Genomic DNA, 22,301 nt, shown 5'->3' with positions numbered 1-22,301 from the left:
TCATTCCCAAACTGATGGACAGTCAGACAGAACCATTCAAATTTTAGAGGACATGTTAAGAGCATGAATTCTAGATTTTGGGGGAAGTTGGGAAGATCATTTGGTGTTGGCAGAATTTGCCTACAACAATAGCTATCAATCTAGTATTCGAATGGCACCTTATGAAGCTTTATATGGAAAACCTTGTTGGTCACCTGTATGTTGGACTAAAGTAGAAGAAACTGTGTTGCTAGGACCTAACTTGGTACAAGAGTAAACTGAAAAGGTTAAACTTATCAAGCAACGTCTCTTAACTGCTCAAAGTCGACAAAAGAACTACGCTAACCAAAGAAGGAAACTATTAAGTTTTAATGTGGGGGATTATGTGTTTCTTAAAGTTTCACAGCGAAGAGGAGTAAAAAGATTTGGAAAAACTAGAAAATTAGCACCGAGGTTTATTGGACCATTTTGAATCTTAGAAAGGATTGGTGAAGTAGCTTATAAGCTAGCGTTACCACCCCAACTTTCGAATATACATAATGTTTTTCATCTTTCTATGCTTCGAAGGTATGAGCCTGATCCAACCCATGTTCTAGATTGGGGAGAGCTCAACTTAGATGAAGAACTGTCAACTGAGGAAAGACCAACCAATACATGTAAGATCCCACATCAACCAACGGAGAGGGGGTGATGTGCCTTATATGTGCACACCCGCATCCATCTAGCACGAGGCCTCTTGGGAGCTCACTGACTTTGGAGTCGTAGGAACTCCAAAGTTAAGCGAGTTGGAGGCTAGAGCAATCCCAGGATGGGTGACCACCCTGGGAAGTTGCTCTGTGAGCTCCCAGGAACAAATCCGTGAGGGGGGCGTCGGCCCAGTCCAGAGCGGACAATATCTTGCTAGGTGGAGTTGGGCCAGTCCGCTGCGCCACTCTGACTTACAGGAGGCCTTTTGGGAGCTCACTGGCTTCGGGTTCGTAGGAACTCCGAAGTTAAGCGAGTTGGAGGCTGGAGCAATCCCAGGATGGGTGACCACCCTGGGAAGTTGCTTCGTGAGCTCCGAGAAACAAAACCGTGCGGGCTGGTGATAATGTAGCCAGGCCCAAAGCGGACAATATCCTGCTACGGCGGAGCCGGTCCGGGGTGTGACAGTTTGGTATCAGAGCCACTCTGCCGTGTGGTGCAAGTGTGCCGACGAGGACGTCGGATCCCTTAAGGGGGTGGATTGTGAGATCCCACATCGACCAAACGGAGAGGGGGTGATGTGCCTTATATGGCACACCTCGCATCCATCTAGTAGGAGGCCTCTGGGGAGTGAGAATGTAGCTGTCCCGGAACAAATCCTTGCGGGACACTGTCGAGTGGGCCCAGAGAGGACAATATCTTGCTAGATGGGATACCCCCAACTTTCGGGAGGCCTTTTGGGAGCTCACTGGCTTCGGGTTCGTATGAACTCCGAAGTTAAGCGAGTTGGAGGCTGGAGCAATCCCAGGATGGGTGACCACCCTGGGAAGTTGCTTCGTGAGCTCCTAGGAACAAATCCGTGAGGGGGGCGTCGGCCCAGCCCAGAGCGGACAATATCGTGCTAGTGTGGAAATCTGCTGAGGCAGTATGGAAACTTAGACGAGGCCTTGTGGGAGCTCACTGGCTTCGGGTTCGTAGGAACTCCGAAGTTAAGCGAGTTGGAGGCTGGAGCAATCCCAGGATGGGTGACCACCCCGGGAAGTTGCTTCGTGAGCTCCCAGAAACAAAACCGTGCGGGCTGGTGAGAATGTAGCCAGGCCCAAAGCGGACAATATCCTGCTACGGCGGAGCCGGTCCGGGGTGTGACAGTTTGGTATCAGAGCCACTCTACCGTGTGGTGCGAGTGTGCCGACGAGGACGTCGGACTCCTTAAGAGGGGTGGATTGTGAGATCCCACATCGACCAAACGGAGAGGGGGTGATGTGCCTTATATGGCACACCTCGCATCCATCTAGTAGGAGGCCTCTGGGGAGGGAGAATGTAGCTGCCCCGGAACAAATCCTTGCGGGACACTGTCGAGTGGGCCCAGAGAGGACAATATCTTGCTAGATGGGATACCCCCAACTTTCAGGAGGCCTCTTGGGAGCTCACTGGCTTTGGAGTCGTAGGAACTCCAAAGTTAAGCAAGTTGGAGGCTAGAGCAATCCCAGGATGGGTGACCACCCTGGGAAGTTGCTCTGTGAGCTCCCAGGAACAAATCCGTGAGGGGGCGTCGGCCCAGCCCAGAGCGGACAATATCGTGCTAGTGTGGAAATCTGCGGAGGCAGTATGGAAACTTAGAGGAGGCCTTCTGGGAGCTCACTGGCTTCGGGTTCGTAGGAACTTCGAAGTTAAGCGAGTTGGAGGCTGGAGCAATCCCAGGATGGGTGACCACCCTGGGAAGTTGCTTCGTGAGCTCCCAGAAACAAAACCGTGCGGGCTGGTGAGAATGTAACCAGGCCCAAAGCGGACAATATCCTGCTACGGCGGAGCCGGTCCGGGGTGTGACAATACAGATTTTGGATCATAAGGAACAAGTTTTACGTACGAAAACAATACCATTGGTCAAGGTTCTTTGGTTACAATGGAATACAGAAGAAGCTACAAGTGAATTAGAGACAGAAATGCGTAAGAAGTATCCAGAGTTGTTCTCTTAATCCAGTAAGTTTTAATTTCGAGGACGAAATTTCTTTTAAGGAGAGTAGATTGTGAACCCCCGCCCCCCCCACCCCCACACATATATATATATATTGGGGAATATTTAGTTCATAACATAGTTAAATATATATATATATATGTACATATAAAAATTACGTGTTATATTTTTAGATTTTCTTATTAGTTATTAAAAAAAAAGTAGTAATATTATAATAAGTATATGTATTGTTTTTTACAGCTTTATCTCTTTGTTTCTTGCTGACCAAGTTCAATAGCCTAGACTTTTTTACACACACACTTTAGACTCCCAAGTGTCATTCTACCTAGGTGACTAAGCTTTATTTAACATGAGGTGTTGGCAATTTGATGATAGTTATCCTAATCTTGCAGCCCAAGCTCCCACGTGGTCATCACCTCCCCACCAATTAGAACAAATTGATTCTTCCCTGAGTATTACTATAAATATTACGTTTTTGATTGCTTTTGAAAAAAAAAACTAACCTTGCATGAAAGTTCTAGTAAAAGATAAAAAAATAAAAAAAGAGAGAGCTAAGCTTTGTAACAGAGATAGAGAAAAGAGTGGGAGACTGAGTTTGTGAATGCGGTGGAAAATTGGGAGACATCTTACATTTCTAGCAAAAGCTTTGGTGTCAATGTAGGGGTTTCTTGGGGGGCGCCTTTTGCAGAGATTGATCTAGTTAAATTTCGTGAGCTCTATATTATGTGTAATGGATATTTTTGATATAGTATAATGTTCTTGATATTGGATGTTTATATATTGTTAACTATTTGGTTCATGTGGTACTGTTTGATTTACGTTCCTTGTATTGGATATTTACGTACTCTTAACTGTTTGAACAATGTTGGCATAATTATTACACATTGTTGATGTTTTAAATGGCTACATTGTTGTGAAGGGTATAATTATATCATGTCGTGGAATTTGGCTAGAATTCTGGAGTTCAGAAAATAATGGTGGAAAATAGGGTACTGGAAATAATCTTTTGTGTAGTTGAGTCTAACTCTTAGCTGGTACCAAGTCTCAGGGATCCCATAGTGCACACATTTTTTTTGGGTGATTCGGGACTGGCGACAGAGAGTTAAACAAGATGACTAACAAAAGGGGAATTATGTTGAAATCGGTGTTAATTCATAAAAATGGGCATTTGAGACCAAGTGGTATAAGCATGGTATGGGACGTGCAGGTCTGCTTGTCCAGTTATATGAATTAATGGGATTAGATGAAGAGCATTTATGCATTGTTATTAATAATGTGAAATTTGGCTGCGGGATTATTTGTCACTTAATTTAATTATATCAATTTACCGTGAAAAGGTTTATGTCCCTACTGAGCCGTGGTTTCGCTCACCCCCAGTAGATTTTGCAAGTACCGAACCTGAAATCTAGAGCTTGTGATGATTTTGGCATATCTATAGAGTGTATTATGTACATAGCTTGTGAATGAATAATGAGCTACTCTTTTAGCGAACTCTCGAGTAGTTCTAACTTGTAAAATAATGTAAAATTTTTACGGTTACAGATGTTGTCGTTTTCGCGTTTCCATTGAGTATTCTATGTGAAATATTTATTTTATTTATTAAATGTTTCTTCACATTTTAGTTATAATTTTTATTAAATTATGTAATTAAGGTGTGAATCACGTCTTAACCCAATGTTACGTAAATCCGTGGATTGGGGTGTGACAACCCACTTGATCAAAATTAGGTTTAAAGGAATAACAATGAAGACAAAATGCAGCATCTTTAGCTATACTATATTCCAACCAAACTCATCAAACTATTGGGAAATGAAGCGTTTATTAATTCCTGATTGATTAGTTTGTGGGAATCTATGACTTCTAGGTTGACAAGGTCCTTTTTGTAGATATGCCATTTAGATTTCAACTCGAATATTAGGAATATAATCCTTCATTCGAGTTCTTAGTCCAGGGTCTGCTTGAAGATTAGCCAATATCTCATCTACTTTAATTGGTCTTGCACTTGAACTACCCAGATTAGAAGGAGAATGAAAGGACCCACCCCCAATTCCTCCTTGGAATCTGTGTGTAACCCTCTCCCTATCCGACACCAAGCATGTGTCGGCCCAAATTACTAAAACACCCTTCTTGCCCTAATTCCAAAACAATTTTAAGGCTTGCCTTCTACTTAAAAATCGACAGAGCCTCCCTTGAAAGTGGCTCAAAACTCAAAAATCTAACTGCACAACAAGCACAATTATTTCCCAAGCGTTCAGCAAGCTCTAGGTATAAACTACACACCAATTAACAAAAATTTTAATGGGCTTCAGGCCCCCCTTTACCAACATAAGTCAGTAAAATCATCTTGACATAACTGAACATAACAACCAAATCCTAAACTTGCAGCTGCACATAGGTTAGCCTAGGTTGCCTACGTACCCTTACTGAAGGATCAAGCCATTTGTAGTTCTTGTAGGATTTAAAACATTTTTGAGAAGTTCATTTGAATACTAAATATGGATTTAATCAAATTAATCGCAGCAGAAGTCTATGGTGGTTGTTTAAATTCAAAAACAAAACTTCTTCTAAGTATCTTAAGCCGTGAACATTGATATGTTTTCGTAAATGGAAAATTCAAGAGAAAGGATAAGACTAATTACCCTTGAAGCAATTATATTAACCAATTTGTATTTGGTATTCTCTTGATGATTTCCTCTTTGTTGATCTCCTCTTTCATCTTTGATCTTTGATCATTGCTCCTTGATCTTTCTCCTCCATGTGAGACACAACAGTATATGACCTCTAAGTCTCCATACCAATGGAACCTTAAGATGAGAGGAAGTATCTTGAGAATACAAGGATGCTACTGCAAGATTCTCAAGATTAGTTTCAATCTAAACCCCTTTGAAAGATGAAAATTTTTCACTCTTGAAAACTTTCTTTTATCTCTCTTTGATCTCCCAAACCTATTTGGTTGATGTTGGATTGTGTTTTTGTGTGTTAATTAGTTTAACAATTCCCATAGACATTTACTTAAGCATTTTCGGCCAAACCACATTGGGCTTCCAAAATTGGGCCTTATGACACTTAAATCATAATATTTAGGTGTCTTAAGTACTTGGGCTTGATACCCAACCATTTGGGTTTCTCGTTAACTATTATCGAGGCCCAAATATGTTTTTACACATAGTAAATCATCCACATCAAATCAATCAAATTGATTTCCACATTTTCATATGTATTACTCAAAGTTAACCATTTAAGGACTGCTCTCATTGGCTGCTTTGAAAATTCTAGAAAAATTCCACAATCATCTTCAAGATCTTAGCTTTCATCTCCAACTAGTCTTCTACTAAAACTCCACCAAAAAGTCGTATTTCCTTTGAAAACAAATTACTTACTCTTGAAAGCTGAAAATTGAGAAAATAAAGTAATAAGTCCTTTCTAAATCAAATTTTCCTATAAAAACTAAATATAAAGAGTACATAAATGTGTAAATTTATGGATTTATCAAAGGCCAAAGCAGTGTTAACTTGAGAGGGCAAAGTACTGTTGGCCTTGAGTCAGTTTATTTCAACACACTGTGCCAGATGGAGGTTGTGCCAGATGGTTGCAAAAGCAGTGTCTGTAGATTGAGGGAGTCTCGGAATTGTATTTTATGGGTCAGAGGTTGACTAGATATTTCTTTAAAATAAAAGGAATTATGATTTGAGATTTCTAACGGGTTTTGAAATAGATTTTGATGCCACAGGTGGTGACTTGACAAGTTCTTATAAAATAAAGAATTGTGATTGTGATTGATCATTATTATGAGTACCATCATTATAATGGATTGTGTGATACTTTTGAAAGTGCATGTTGTTGTATATTATGTGAAAATGACATAGTTATACTGTTGGTTGTGGTTTACTTATACGAGCTTTAGAAATCTTACTAGATTTGTTCTATGATGAACTAGGTACACTATTCAAAGGTGTAGGGGCTAATACTGTAGGTGGTTGAAGGCTCAATTGAAGTACATGTTTCGTACAAAATGTGGTTTAGTTTGGTGTGAAGACTTCTATTGTTTGTATTAACCTCTGAAGAGCAGATTATATAATATGTTGAAGTTTTAATTTATTTTATAACTGAGGAATGTAATATCTGACATTGTGGTTTGTAACAGATTGTATTTTATTAAGGAAAAAAAATTCCTGGTACATTTGTTGAAGGTTCAGAGCTTCAAGCCTCGGATCGGTTTGTTTAGTATTAATTCAAGGGTTATTTTGTGTTGAAAATTTGGGGCATGATAAGCATATGATCCATGTTGCTAACATCATATTCTATCTTCAAAAGCTTTATAGAGAAGGCATATACAACGAGTGTTTCAGTGCTATGTGTGAGCTTTTGAGGACCAAGATGGTCAAGGGAGCAACAGTTCACCAACATGGAATGAAGATTATTGGAGTCATTGAGCAGCTGTGTAATAACCCAAAACAAAATATCTAAAAAAAGTAAGGACAATATCTTCTAGCAAAAAGACAATTTTGCCCTCGCATTATTTAATAGGGGAAAAATTGACTTTTTGATCGAGACAGAATTTGGGAATTTCGCTTACGCCATTGCGTAGAGCGCGGCGAAACGAGTTCGTAGACACAGAGTAGACCGAATTGAAGCTGTAACGAAGAAGTTATGGTGTAAAAACCGCGAAGGGCAAAACGGTAATTTGGAAAAAAGTCAGATTTTTATCTCCCCTCTCTCTTCTCCCCCGTCACTTTCTCTCTCTTCCCTCTCTCTCTCCCGTCGCACCCCAGCCGTGCGTCCCTTCACATTCTCGGCGTCGGCCCGGCCACCACAGGCCGAGCTGATCTCCGCCGTGGGTACCATCGGGTACGCCTCCCTCTCGCCGTCACGACCTGACCGTCCTCCACCCTTGGGCCGCCCGGAGTTGATCGGAAAACCATGTTTTCCGACGGATGTTCGCCCGAGTTCATCCGAACTTCCAACTCGAATTTCTCCTTCGTTTCTCCACCAAATCGATCGAGTAAGGTATGATTTCTCAGCTATTTTTTGTGTTCTAGCTGATGGATGTATGAGTTTCGATCGATTTTAGCTCTAAAGTGATCAATTTTTGACTTGAAGTTTGGCCGAAACTTCGGCCTCCAAACACTACTGTTTCTGGTCACTTTTTGGGGTATGTCAAAGAACAAACGTGACTCCAAATGGGGTGTTTTACCTAGGATAGGAGTTTGGAGTCTTGGTTCCGAGATTTTTCGGCCACCCGAAATCGCTTAAGACACCCAAATCTGACCGCGCGTGCTGGGATGCGTGGGTGAGGGTGGTGAAGTAATTCTGTGCAGTTTTTTGATCCTCGTGTAATCACGAGCACGTAGGATTTCGCGGATCTCGATTCGGAGTCCGTTTGAGCCCCGAACGGATTTTCCATATCGCGCGATCCGTGGGTGCAGTGTCGTCAAATCGTCGGATCACGCTGAATTTCGGATATGTCGGTCTACATGATTTCAAGATCGTGTAGGATTCGACGGATTGCGAATCGGAGTCTCGGATACTCCAAAATCGCGAACCCTGGGGCTAGGGTTTGGATTTTAAGCGATAACGTGATTTTGGCCAATCTGACCGTCCGTTTCGGACCAAATTCGCGGAACATGGTTCCTTCTCTGTAAGGAACCCTCAGAGAATCCCAGATTGGCCATCGGAGACCGTGGACCCACGGGGTCCCGGATCGGCCGATCTGGCAGCTTATCGCTTAGTGAGGCTTCGGGTCTCTTAAGACAGTTCTAACGATCTAAAAGCTATTGTGGGCATAGGAGTAATTTAAAAATTGAGCGCACGTATTTCTAGGAGCGGGGGCAGGGTGTTTAATTTAAATTCTTTTTATTTAGCAGTTCATTGATATATTATTTATGGTTAATCAGGCACCAGAGGTCCAGTCGACCCGCAGCCGGGACCTTCGAAGGGTCAATTTAGCTCGGACCATCTGTGAGTGGACTTTCTTTCATAAATGATTTTATCTAAATAAGTTATATAAATGATTTATATAATTGAGTTTACTTAATGATTTTATTGTGATTTTATATAAATAAGTTTTATAAATAAGTTTATCTGAATAAGTTTTGTTATGTTTCCGAGCATGATTAGTACAGAAATAATTCCATAGTTTGGTGCTGCTTACTTACACATGCTAAAGAGTTATAGAAAACAGAGTTTGAGGTTTATGGCAGATGAAATAGCAGCACAATTTGAGCTTTCAGTTATTAATCAGATTTTTCTAAAGGAATTTATTTTAAAACCACCTAGTACCCATTTTCTTTGGTGATTACCCACAGTTGGACCGATGTCTACGGACATCTAGTCCGATTTCAGTTTATGTCAGTGCACTTGACTTTGCCTCACGAGTTTCGGGGACGCTCGGACCGTGAGTGCCAGGATTTGCGGCTCGGTAGACTTGGTGTCCCGAGACCTGCCAGGATTGCGGATCAGGCTGACTACGGTCCCCTGCATCTTGCCTGAGCGACTCGAGTTGACTTGGTGTCATCGAGGACCTGCCAGCAGATCAGGCTGATCATAGTCCCCTGATTTTGCTAGTTTGCGGCTCGGGTGGACTGCTGGTGCCCGAGACCTGCCAGGGGAATTGACAGACATGACAGGGGTACAAATAGGTGGTATTTTCAGAGGATTGAGTTTTCCCTTATTTAATTATGACTTTCAGCTATTTTATATCAGTTTCTCTGATTTTTCAGGCATTGATATCTTTATATATTTGTTCAGTTACGCAAGTATCTTCATCAGTATGTTTTTACATGTTTATTTAAATACCTCGTATTAAAAGAGAAACAAAACATCGATTTATACCACTCCTTATTTTTTTAATGGGGGTTATTATGTTTATAAAATTATTTTCAAGAACATTATTTTTGTCCACTCACATTTTTTTTAATCTGTTTTTCGCCCCCAGGCCGTAGAAGTACGCGGGATCCACCACCGGGCCATTCATAGCTTCCGCGCCTCAAAATCAAGTAGAGTGTTGTAGAAAATCCTTACAACCTTGAAAAATTTAGAAAATGCTCTGATATCTAGTTGAAACTGAGAAACTAGAGTTAAGAGTGGTTACTTGAGATATTCTGGCAGTTGGTGTGAATTTATTGATTGTTTAACAGGTGAAAATTTTTGGGACTGGTCAAAATACAGGGGAGACTCTGCCGAAATTTCAGCAGAAGTCTAAGGGAAATCTGAAAAGAATTTGAAACGAGAAGGGTAAAAAGGTCTTTTGTGCCGACATTCGCCAGATGTCGGACACGCACAGGATTCGACTCGGATTCCAAAGCGGGAAATTGGGTCGGGTCCTGTCAAGCTGGACATGAGGAAGATGGAAAATACTCTCTCAGAGCTGCTTAACATGTGTATGAATGCTGAAAAGATCTTTAAGAAGGAAGGAGGGAAGGGACAGTTGCTGTTTTTAAGAAGGGATCAACTTCTTCTGCTAAGCCTAATGAAAAAACTAAATGCAAATTTAAGGGCAACAAGAAGAAGAATGGAATTTTGTCTCAAACCAAAGGGTGGCGTCGAGAAGAAGCAAGAAGAAGACAAGGAGGCGAAGGGACCATGTTTTCATTATGGGAAACCTGGACGTTGGAAGAGGAACTGCCAGACTTATTTGGCTTGCCTAAAAGGCAATAAAGCTGAAGGTACATATCACTTTGCCAGTAAACTTTAAACAAATGATTATACCTTACTTGAGTCTAACGAACAATGATCTATTGTAGGTCATGTGTTGCAGAGGCAGGGAACAAGTAGGAAGCTTATAGAGGACGAAGCATGCTCAGATTTGGAATCATCAAGCATGTTTTCTTTTGTTTACAGAGGTCTTTTAGAACTTATGAACTTATTTAGTTTATTTGGTTTATTTTGGATATGTATAAAGTACTTATTTGGTTTATGGTTTGTATGACATAACCGTTAGTTTACTTTATATATGACTATTCGTTTTATGGTAATATGATCCTGACTTCTATATGCGTTAGATGAATGTATGAAAGTGTTCTTACATTGATTGTTTAGAATATTGAGATGGGATTCGATTTGAGAATCAAAGTATTAGATAAATATAATAACGTACAAGAATGAAATTCTAAAGTGCTTAGATGTCACAATCAAGATAACATTCATAGGATAAACAATACTTGGTTCTTTAAAAGTTTCACATTCTTACCTATGAGTTGCATCTAAGGATTGAGAAATCCAAACATTCTAAGTTTAGAACTAGAATAGAAATCATAGAACTTGTATAAGATATATCTAAGTAATAATGAAATTGTGTCCGTCCATTGTCGTTTCTATAGCATTCACTGATGATCGGTCTCGGTTGTACTACAACTAGTCCAAAATCCAAGAGACTTAGGATTTCAAGAAAGCAAAGAAAAGGGAAAAACGCAGAGAGCATCAATAGTCTTTTAAATGGGTTAATGCTTGAACAAGATGTCTCTTAAGAGTTAAAGAATTTAAAACATCTCAATGGATGAGTGTTATCACAAAGGATAATAAAGTATAATTTTTTATGTTAAGTCATCAAAATTCATCCTCACGTCATATCCCCAAACATAATTAAAAGGTCCATTTGAACGGTACTAGGGTTGAAATTTTTATCGCAAACATAAAGTTTACAACTTTGTGGTTTGATAAACAATCTTGTGGGACATCCTAAATCACCCAAAGGATGTCATATCTATTAAAGAATTAAATAGATGTTTGTTGCAAAACAAGTTAAAAGGAATGATTATAAACCACAAGTGAATTATCAAACAAAGTGACAGTTTAACTCACTACAAGAAAACATGGATTCAGCAACGAAACATTAGGCAACGACTAAAATCTACTTGCCTATAACAACAATAGGCAACAACTTTTTAAAGTCCTTGCGCAATCTGATATCTGTGAATGCAGGAAACCTAGATCTTTGCTAATTAATTTCATTTTGTTGCCAATTTCATGGAGGGGGAAATTTGCCGCCAGAATGAAAATGTAATAAGCAACGACTACATGTGTGCTTGCGTACAGCTATGGGCAACAATTGTTTATCGTTGCTTAAATTGTAAGGAGAGGACTTAGAGAGAAAGCGCAACAACGTGTCACATACATGAGGCAAGGAATTGGTTTCCTTGTGTTTTAATAAAACCAAGGATTCTAATCAAAATAAATAACAATTGGTATTGTTGCCTATTCATTTTTACGCATAAAACCTAAAAAGAAAAAAAATATGTGATATTTCCAAGGCACTCAACTCTATCTCAAAATGCTATAATCTCCTTTTTGACTCAGACCTTCGATGCTTATCCCAGCTCCTCCTTCATCTCCTTTCTAACCCCATTTAACCCTCTTACTTTCTCTCAATCATAGAGAAAAACCAAAAGCCACCCCACCCACAAAGGTTAGCTGGAAGATATGGTCTTGATTTCTCAGTTTTTTGTTTAAGTTTTAGTTTTTCATTTGTTTTCTAAAACCAACTTCTCATTCTCTCTTGCAGCATGAAGAGACACCAAAGACCCATTCATTCTCTGTTTTTCCAGCACCATGGCCATCATCTAGAATGGGTAATCCCAACCACACCATTAAACCGTTGTCTCGCTCATTTTGGGTAAAAAAAATCTTTCTTTTCTCTATTTTTTTTCTAGTTTTCACTTTGTTTTTTTTTATGGGTTTCATTTACCCCTTTTTTTTTCTTTGTTTCTTTACAAAAAAATTTGTTGGATAAGGTATTTACTCTGCATAGTTTCCTACTTCTTTGGGTAAAAACCTTTCATTTTCTAGTTTCACTCTGTTTTTCAGAATTTCATTTACTTTTTTTTTTTTTTGTCTCTTCTTCTTTGCAGGTTCTTCAAAGAATTTGTTGGATAAGGTATATTTGCCACTGCGCTAATATGTGGTTAACTTATTTACAAATGTTGTGGGTATGCTCCTTGTTTATAAGGCTTTACTAAATATGTTGTCTGCATATAACTTGTTCAGCTTTTATTTTTGTTTTAATATAACTGATTGGTTAATTTTGATAAAATTTTATCATTAATATGATTGAGAAGCCTTGTTGTTTTTATACTTTTATGTCTTTTTGGAAGAATTGTTCTACTAAAATATGTAATTTGTTGGGTTTCACTATAAATTCTTCATTTGTTGAGGTTGGGCATTTAGTAAGGGGTGGGAATAGCCAAAATGCATCTCAGATACGGTACAAATAGAATATGAAATTTTTTAATTTCCTTATATGTGTGTGTGTGTATATATATATATATATATATATATTTTTTTTTTTCCTTTTGTTGTCTCTGGTTTAGGATTTTTCAAAAAACTTTAATTCATTGGTTGAATTTTGTGTTTATCAAAATCTGGAAACCACATGCTATCTTATGTGGTTGGAAGTTTTAAAACCGATAAGGCTTTATTAATTTGTTGGCTGAATATATTGTTCATTTCTTTTTGGTTAAAAAGATTTTTTTTGTGATATTATATCATAGTTATGTATATATATTGTCTATTTAGAGAATGTCTTATTTTTTCTGAAATTGAAAGCATAGTGTTAGAGTTGCTCACTACCGGCCACAAAATAGAAGAACTCATCTGGTTTGAAGAGCCCAATATGGATTGGTAGTGGATTCGTAATCGCAATCGATGTACTGAGGAGTATTCAGATGGAGTTAATTCATTCATTGATGTTGCAAGACACCATGTCAATAGCATGAACGAGACATTATGTCCATGCAAGAATTGCCAAAATTTATTTTGGCACTAGTCTTTGGAGGTAGTTTATGTTCATCTGTTGAAGTTTGGGATGTCAGTGTACTTATGATATATGGGTGTATCATGGAGAATATATGACTGGTCATGGTTTGATTCCCCCAGTTCAGGTGCGTACTAATTGTCGAAGGAAAATGGTGATCTCCCTAATATAATTTCACCACCACTAATTAAGTAATGGGGTTTTATTATTTTAGGTTCGACCCATTCGAGACGCAAGTCTCTTAATTACAATCCCTTGCTTCAAGGGAAAACCCTTTGATTCAATCATAAAGAAACAGAACGTGTGTGTTTGATTTTGCAGCTGCTTCCAAGTCCAACCTCAGGATGCCTACGTATCCTTTGCGGGAATCAAGCCACTCGTAGTTCAAAGATTCACGATGAATAAATGACTCATCGCAAAATGAAGAATTTTGAATGGGTTTGATTGAGGAGTTTGAGTGAATTTAGCTGAATAAACCAGGGATTCGATATGGAAATATGTTTGGGATGGTTGCATCTAGATTGAATCTCTAGATTGCCTACGTACCCTTTTAAAGGGATCAAACCAACGTAGTTCGAAAAATTTAGAAATTAATGGGTAAGTGTGGCCCAATAATTTAGAGTTGGTGTCTTTGAGACGATTTGAAGATTTTCATAGGTAGATGACCCAATAATTTAGAATTTGTATCTTTGAGATAATTTGGGGATTTTCATAGGTAGGTGACCTATGGGAAAATTTTGAAATTAATGGGTAAGTGTGGCCCATTAATTGAGAATTTGTGTTTGAGATATTTGAATTTAATCTCATTGGAATTTTCATGGGTAGATGACCCATGGGAAAAATTTGGATGGTTTTGTACCACTTTTTCTTTTTGTCAATGTCCCAGAAAATTAATGAGCAATTTTGATTAACCCACTAATTTTCTAAAGTTGACATTTGCACTTGGACCCAAATATGGCTACAAGGATTTTTTTTTAACTAATCCATTAACCATATGATAGGGAATTTGGGCCTTAGGAAATTTAATGGGTAATTATTTGGGTTACCCATTAATTATATGGGCTTTTGAGAGTCAATGGATAATTATTCTCTGACAGCCCATGATCCTATTTTGGGCTTTTGATGTTTGTTGATAGTTAGCCCATGAGCATGGAGCCCCAAAAAAAAAAACTTTGGTCCATCAGGCGATTAAAACAACCTGATAGTTATCCAACTCTTTATAGAGTTTGTTTCCAAGTAAAATCAAACCTTGTAGTCTCATTTTTTATCTGGAATACTTGTGATCAGTCCGAATTAAGAGCAAACATTTTTACTGTTCAGTCTCTGAAGAAAATACACGAAGTCACAATCTGTACACAGCCTTTGCAAACAAAAAGAGAAAGCCAGAAGAAAAACTGCCGCAACACACCAAAGAGGTTTCAGACTTTTTTGGTCTTTTTCCTTTTTTTTCCCCTGCAAACCATGGTCCTTGTCCCCCCTTTGTTTTGCTTTTCTTCCGACTTCAACAAAGTGGCGTCAGCCACCCTCTTCTCTTTTTTTTTTTTTATGTTTTGACTTTTCTTCTTCTTTTTGATGACTGAAGCAAACCCCTTTTTTTTAATTGTCATACATCCAGATATTTTAGTTGTTTGTTATGAAACCAAAAGATAGGGCATTCAAAGCATGGGCTGCTCCAACGTGGCCCTTCAAGTTCTGCTTCTTTTTTTTTTTCTACACCCATGTTTTCTTTTGGCTGGCACCATTCTCTCCTTTAACCCAGCAACACCCACGAAGTGGCGCTCAGCCACTTTCTTTCCCCTTTTTTAGTGGCTGTTTTCCTGCTTTAATTTTTTTTCTGTCTGTTGTGATTGTGTGCCCAACAAGAGGATCATCTAAGAGAGAGAGAGGAGAGAGGCTGTGACAGAAAAACATGGCCTCTATTTTCTTTTCCCCTTTTTTTTACAGATCTCCATTTTTTCTCTGCCTATTCTTTTCTTCATGACTAACATCCTTTGCATTTTTTTGATGTAGTTTGCTCAGAGAGAAAAATAAAGGCCTTCTTAAGCAGAGATGGAGAGGAGTGGTGAGAGAGCCCAAGAGGTAATTCACGCTCTCTTTTTTCTGTACATTTTTTGAATTAACCCTCCAAACACCATTTCCATTTCAAAGGATTTCCTTTTGCTCGGCAGAGCTTTGTTAAACAGGAATCCTCTCATGGATTTGTTGTTCATGATTTAAGGGTTGCCACCCATTATGGATTTATCATCCAAGAGTTTTATTTGAGGGTTGCCACCCAATATGGATTCATCATCCAAGAAAATGATTTGAGGGTTGCCACCCAACAAGAATTAATTGACAGGATCCATATACCTGTGAAAATGTCTCCTCTTGTATTTGTGCTCCTGCAATTTTCCTTCTGCAACAATTTTCTTCTTCTGTCGTCTTCTCCTTCTTTTCTGTCCTTCTCTCTCTTCTTTTTTTTTTATTTCTCTTTAATGCAGAATATTTATATTAAAAATTGAATAACCAACTCCCCCAAAAATAGGAGCCACTAAACTCTCTTAAACGTTTTCATTGGTTTAGACCCCCACCTTTTTCCAAACTTCCCCCCACCTTTTTCCAAACTTCCCCCCACGTTCCAATATTTTGTGATTTTTGTGATTTTTTTTATTCCAACAGATGCCCCCTCAAGCTTTGTGCGTGTGGCATTTTTTTTTTTACGCGTGCAAAGCTTGAGATGCCTTTAACTAGCATTATAAGCTAACATATGTATATGTTTTTTTTTTTTTTTACCTTTGATTTCAGGTGATGGATGCTTATGGAAATCTTCACAAGGAACATGCTTCCGATGAATATGGTAGGGCCATGGCCTTTGGCCCCCAGTACATGAGATCTTGTCCTCTGAATTCGATCAGGCTTATGGTACCTCCTGAGAGTCGGACAACATGGTTCACCACAGATCACGTGAGTAGTGGACATCTCAAATTCAACCCCCATGAAGAAGACCGAGTTGTTCAAATTTCTCAAGCCAAGGGCCCATGTTTTCTGCCCACTCTTTGATGAAAGTAAACAATGAGATTGATGGAGATAAGCAGTGTCTTCCTAGAGATGAATTTTATCCGGTTATGCACAGGATGCTTCGTAACCAAATTTCGTGGGGAAGCAATTTCAAATTTTTCGGTCGGGCTAACTTTCGATCCTTTGTACTGGAGTGGACAGAGTCTATTTTGAGTGACTTTGGTGATGTCCTTCGTCAAGCTGATATATATGGGGCTGTGGCCATTTCTCGGTACTCCTATGATTTTTGCCCTAATGTTTGGAGAGCATTCTGCGAGTTATGGGGGCCTTTATCCAACACATTTCATCACGGGAACGGTGAAATGGGCATTTCCTTATACGACCTAAAAGTTATTGGCGGGTTACCAATTTTGGGTCTCCCCTATGATGAATTTATCCCTTTAAACAGAGAATTATGCCGTGAAGACTTGTATCCTTCAACCACTGGTGAACTTTTGAAAATCCATGCTCAACTATGTGTTTTCCATAAGAAAGGGCAAGTTTTCCACGATCAATGGATTGAGCATTTCTTTCGAGGGGAAGCCATATATGGTGCTGCGGGGAATAAAAATAACATAGTTCCCAAACATAAGGCCAAAGACCTCAAATTTCCCTTGAACATTTCACGTGAAGGACAATTGGCTGCTTTTTTAGCCTTTTGGCTTAGCCGTTTTGTTTTGCCCCTTGATAATGCTATAAGGCCAGAATGTTTCTATATGGCAAGTTTGATGGCGAGAGGGTTTAGAGTTTCACTTGCTCCAGCAGTGTTGGGACTTATTTATCATGCCCTCGGTACAGTTGCTACTCATCGTAGGGGTCCTGGTTTAGCAAATGCATATCTTCCCATTCATTATGTGATTGGATGGTTAGGGGAGCACTTTCCTGATCTGATCGACCGTCGGAGTGACAATGATTTTCCAGCACATTACCCTCTTCTAGCGAGGTATAGTCAGATTGAAGCCAAATATGTCAGCTCTAATCAAGCTAGAATCATCTTCAGGAGTGAGTTTATGGTTTATCGTCCCAGTGTCTTCCTTGCACAAGAAGATTGCATTCTTTTAGACACAGAGAGCCTTGCGGACGATGCCTTTGAATTCTTGGTTTGTATGCGCTCTGCACTGCTTCCTGTAAGGTTAGGTGGCGATCTTTGGTTGGAGCCTTACTACCCAAATAGATTTGCTCGCCAGTTTGGCTTTGATCAAGGAGTTCCGGAGAACAAACTTTTATTTAGTGTATGTGAGAGGCAGCGATGTGGGATTGAGAAGTTGGCGAGAGCCCAAGCAGTCCTTCTGCGTAAAGATACCACAGCGCGTTTCTATATTCCGCGCTCCACCCGCATTGGGGAATGCTCTTGGTGGTATTGTAGATGGTGGATGACTGCATGTGCACCTTATATGGGCTTTTCTGTGTCAAAAATTTTCTCAGTGGTAGACAGGCATGTCCCAAGGAGGGACCACGTCTTTGTGACTAATAATTTGAAAAGTATTTCGACCGGCATGAGCAAAAGCGGCTTTAATTCATCTTCACCTCTTCGTGGTGCTTCTTCGAGCAGAGGACACAAAAAGAGAATTCACAATGCTAAAGGGGAACATTTCTCAGGGGTTAATCACGTGATGCACCAATCCCAAAGGATTAATCGAGACTCACACCACAAACGGGCGCGACATGCAGATCACAACAAGGTTGAGGATGGAAGCTCTAGCCATGTTCTTGATGAAGAGAGTTCTAATCTGGTGCAGGGGGAAATGAGATTTGACGACATCCCTTTTCCTCGCGAAATGGAGCCTATTAACGTGGATAACCCAGCCTTTGAAGTCATTTCTTCAGGTGAAGAGGAAAATATTCATCATGAGAGTGCTAACTCCAGCATGGGTGGTAGTGGGTCAGACTTCCTGGCTGAAGTGTCTGAATTTCAACAAGTTCAGAATAGCCCAGCTGATGATCAGTTTCCTGAAAGTGTTGGGCCTATAGCAGTTGTGCGCCCCCTCCAAAATTTGGTATCAGTCGCGAACTTTGTTCATCAGATTTTTGGGAATGGGGTAAACCAGAATAGGCGGGAGTTTATCAGTAGAGAAATTGAAGGTATCTTTAGCAGACTTTACTCCTCAGAGACACCTGCTCAACTTCATATGCACCATTCTGAGATCACCAAGGCCCTTCGACTTTTGGGGTCAACCGTTGACATTCTTGGGTGTGGTGAAACTGCGTTTAAACAGTTTGTCCAGCTTGTGGATTGGATTTTTGAGCTTGCCAGGCGACATTCCAAGAGCAGTGCCTATATTGAAGCCTTAGGAGATGTGAATATTGATGTGATTCATGATTTGATCCGCCAACACGAGGAATGTTTAAACACCAAGCTGGCTCTTGAGGCAGAACTTACAGAGGTTGCTAAAGAGATTGAAGACTTGGATGTCAAGGAAGTTACCATCAGGGAAGCAGAAGAGAGAGTTCGCCAGATGCGGGAAGAGCATGAAGCTAAGAAAACTTCCCTTAATATGCAAAAGATGAACTTTGAGATTTCTTTGGAGCATCAGAATGAAAAAGCAATACAGCTTCAACAATCCAGAATTGATGCTAAAGAAGATCTACTTCCCCAGATCGGGAGCACTCGACTGTCAATGAAGGCTCAAGAGCAAGAGATCCACCGCCTAATCAATGCCCTGTTTTCTTCTTGTAGCGAGCTCTAAGTGATGAGCCTACTATCATTATTAAATTTTTTTGTTTAGCATGATTTTTCCCTTCAATAAATGTTCTTGTGGTATGATTTATCCACCAAGAATTTGTAGGTAGGCCTTTGCTTCAGTATTCTTTTGCTCTTGTAATGTAGTTTTTCCACCAAGAACAATTTTCAGAATAAAGATTTTGTCGGATTTTGCTTTTCTATTTCACAGTTTACACTCGTGCGAAGTTGGAGTTTTTTTTTTGCGTAGTATACAACAGTTTAACCACATGCTAACACCATCGGTGGACAAGAATGAATTCATGATAGTTTACGGCTGCATCTAGCTTTTGGGCTAGCTTGCCTACGTACCCCGTGAAGGGATCAAGCCGAACGTAGTTCACCCTCATTGAATTGAGGTAATGAAGGGGGATTTTGGGTCTTGTGACTGAATCTAGCTTTTTAGAGACTAGACTGCCTACGTACCCCTTTTTTTAGGGATCAAGTCAACCGTAGTTCTTTGCTTGGGCCGCCCTTTCGGGTTTTCAACCCACAAAGCCTTTTTTTTTTTTTGGGTGCTCTAATTTTTGCTTGGGCCGCCCTTTCGGGTTTTCAGCCCAACGAGCATTTTTTAATTTACCCTAACTTTTGCTTGAACAGCCCTTTTGGGTTTTCAGTCCAACGGGTTTTTTTTTTTTTTTTTTTTTTTTTTTTTTTTTTTTTGGGAACATCAGGCGTAAAACTTCTTGACGAACTTCCCGTTCACACAAGGATATATGCACTTGCCTTCGGAGTTTGACAACTCGTAGGCACCCTTGGAGAAAACCTTAGTAATGACATAGGGCCCCTCCCACTTGGGTTCAAATTTACCATGCATTTTCCTAGTAATGACGAAGGGTCTTCGGACAGTTAAAACCAAGTCTCCAATTGAGAAAGATCTGAACTTAACTTTTCTGTTGAATGCCCCTGCCACCTGAGCCTGATATATTTCGAGCCTTTGTTGAGCCGCCAATCTTTTCTCATCGAGAGCTTCCAGTTCTGCCAGTCTCACATTTGCGTTCTCGTCGGGGTTTGTTAGCTGTAATGCTACCCTTAATGATGGCAATTGGACTTCTAACGGTAGAACAGCCTCGGAACCAAACACCAAATTGTACGGTGTACATCCTGTTGAGTTGCGTATGGTCGTCCTGTAAGCCCATAATGCTTCAGGGAGGCGTTCATGCCAATCTCTTTTGTTTCCTGAGACCATCTTCTTTAGGATATTGCACAATACTTTATTGAAAGCTTCAGCTTGACCATTTGACGACGGATTGTAACTCGCGGAGAACGAGTGTTGAAACTTATACTTCTCGCACAACTTGGTCATGGACTTGCATTTGAAATACAATGCATTGTCAGATATAATCTTCGATGGAACCCCATAACGGTAGATGATGTGGTTCCTTATGAAGTTTGTAACATCGTCTGCTCGTACCTCCTTTAAAGGAATTGCTTCAGCCCATTTAGAGAAGTAATCAGTCGCGGCCAAGATGTATTGATGTTGACGTGATGACTTAGGCTTTATCATGCCAATAACATCTAATCCCCAAGCTTCAAATGGCCAAGACAAGGTTGTCGGATGCAATTGTTGGGGAGGTTGGTGAATAAAGTCTCCATGTAATTGGCAATCTTTACATGTGGTTGCAAACTTTATTGAGTCTCGGACCATTGTTGGCCAGTAATAACCCAATCTCTTCAGTTGGTTTGAAAGTTTTGGACCAGCTTGATGAGCACCATAAGTGCTAGCATGAGTATCATGAAGGGCCTTAGTTGCATCTTGATTTGACAGACACCTTAACAACATACCATCAAATGATCTTTTGTACAAGGTATCATTTAAGTACAGAAATCGAGTGGCTCTGCGTCGGACTTCAGCCTTTTTCCTTGAGTCATTTGGCAACTTGCCAAGTAGTAGATACTCGATTATGGGATGGCGCCAATCAAGATCATCCGGTTCCTCCTCACATTCGGAGGACGTAATAACGTTTGAATCCACAACTTCTTCAATTCTCTCTATAGCTGGGGATAGTAAATAACGTTCCCCAACGGTGACTTGGATATCCCTTTCGCTAGGTAGTGTTAACGATGCAGCCAAATTAGCTAGTGCATCAGCTTTATCGTTTTCCGACCTCGGGATGTGACTAACATGAATGTCTTGAAACTGTGACATGAGATACTTCGCCCTTTCATGGTATGGGACGAGAGTAGCATTTCTAACTGCATATTGACCATTCAACTGTCTGACGGCCAACTGTGAATCACCATATGCTTGCAAACAATCAATATGCATCTCGAGGGCAATTTCAAGGCCAATGATGAGTGCCTCGTATTCTGCCACATTATTCGAACATAAAGCTAGTAAGGAGAATGAGTATGGGATTAAGCCCCCAGACGGCGTGATGAATACTAATCCTGCCCCAGCTCCGTTTCTTCTTGCTGCCCCATCAAAATATAGTTGCCATGTAAGTGCTTCTATTGTGAACACCTCCTCATCAGGCAAATCTGCAGGTAACTCCATGTTGTCGGGAGTAGGATGAGCAGCCAAGAAATCAGCAAGAGCTTGCCCTTTGATCGCCTTTTGTGGCACAAATTTTATCTCAAACTCAGAGAGGAGGAGTGACCACTTGGCTATTCGCCCAGAGAGCACAGGCTTGGACATTAAATATCGGAGCGGATCTGCCTTGGAAATCAAGATGACTCTATGAGAGAGGATGTAGTGTCGTAGTTTCTGGACAGCAAACACTAATGCAAGGCAGACCTTTTCAATAGGGGTGTAATTTTGTTCTGCCCCTACGAGTGTTCTACTCAAGTAGTAGAGTGCATTTTCCTTTCCATCATCATTGTGTTGAGCGAGCAATGCCCCCAACGAGCATTCTAACGCTGCAATATACAAGATTAAGGGCTTCCCTTTAATTGGTGCCATAAGAACTGGCGGATTTAATAGGTATTGTTTAATGCTTTCCAAGGCATTTTGACATGCTTGATCCCATACAAACGGAACATCCTTCCTCATGAGCCTCGAGAATGGTTGGCACCTTCCAGAAAGATTTGAGATGAACCGTCGTATATAGGCTAGTCTCCCTTGCAACCCTCGCAACTCCCTTAAATTTTGAGGGGGAGGCATTTCACGGATTGCCTTGATTTTTGAGGGATCAATTTCAATTCCTCGATGTCGGACAACG

At 40.2% G+C, this 22,301-nt stretch overlaps 1 long non-coding RNA gene across 1 annotated transcript; it reads left to right on the top strand.

The window, feature by feature from the left end:
* Positions 1-11,964: 11,964 nt before the first annotated feature.
* LOC117612447 lies at positions 11,965-12,562 on the top strand. The gene is made up of 3 exons (XR_004583403.1): positions 11,965-12,041; positions 12,138-12,248; positions 12,484-12,562. It is a non-coding gene; the product is annotated as an uncharacterized LOC117612447 (long non-coding RNA).
* Positions 12,563-22,301: the final 9,739 nt, after the last annotated feature.

This window comes from Prunus dulcis, unplaced genomic scaffold, assembly GCF_902201215.1.
Source record: "Prunus dulcis unplaced genomic scaffold, ALMONDv2, whole genome shotgun sequence".
In the NCBI taxonomy this organism is placed as follows: Eukaryota; Viridiplantae; Streptophyta; class Magnoliopsida; order Rosales; family Rosaceae; genus Prunus; species Prunus dulcis.
This window is presented reverse-complemented; position numbering and strand designations above follow the sequence as displayed.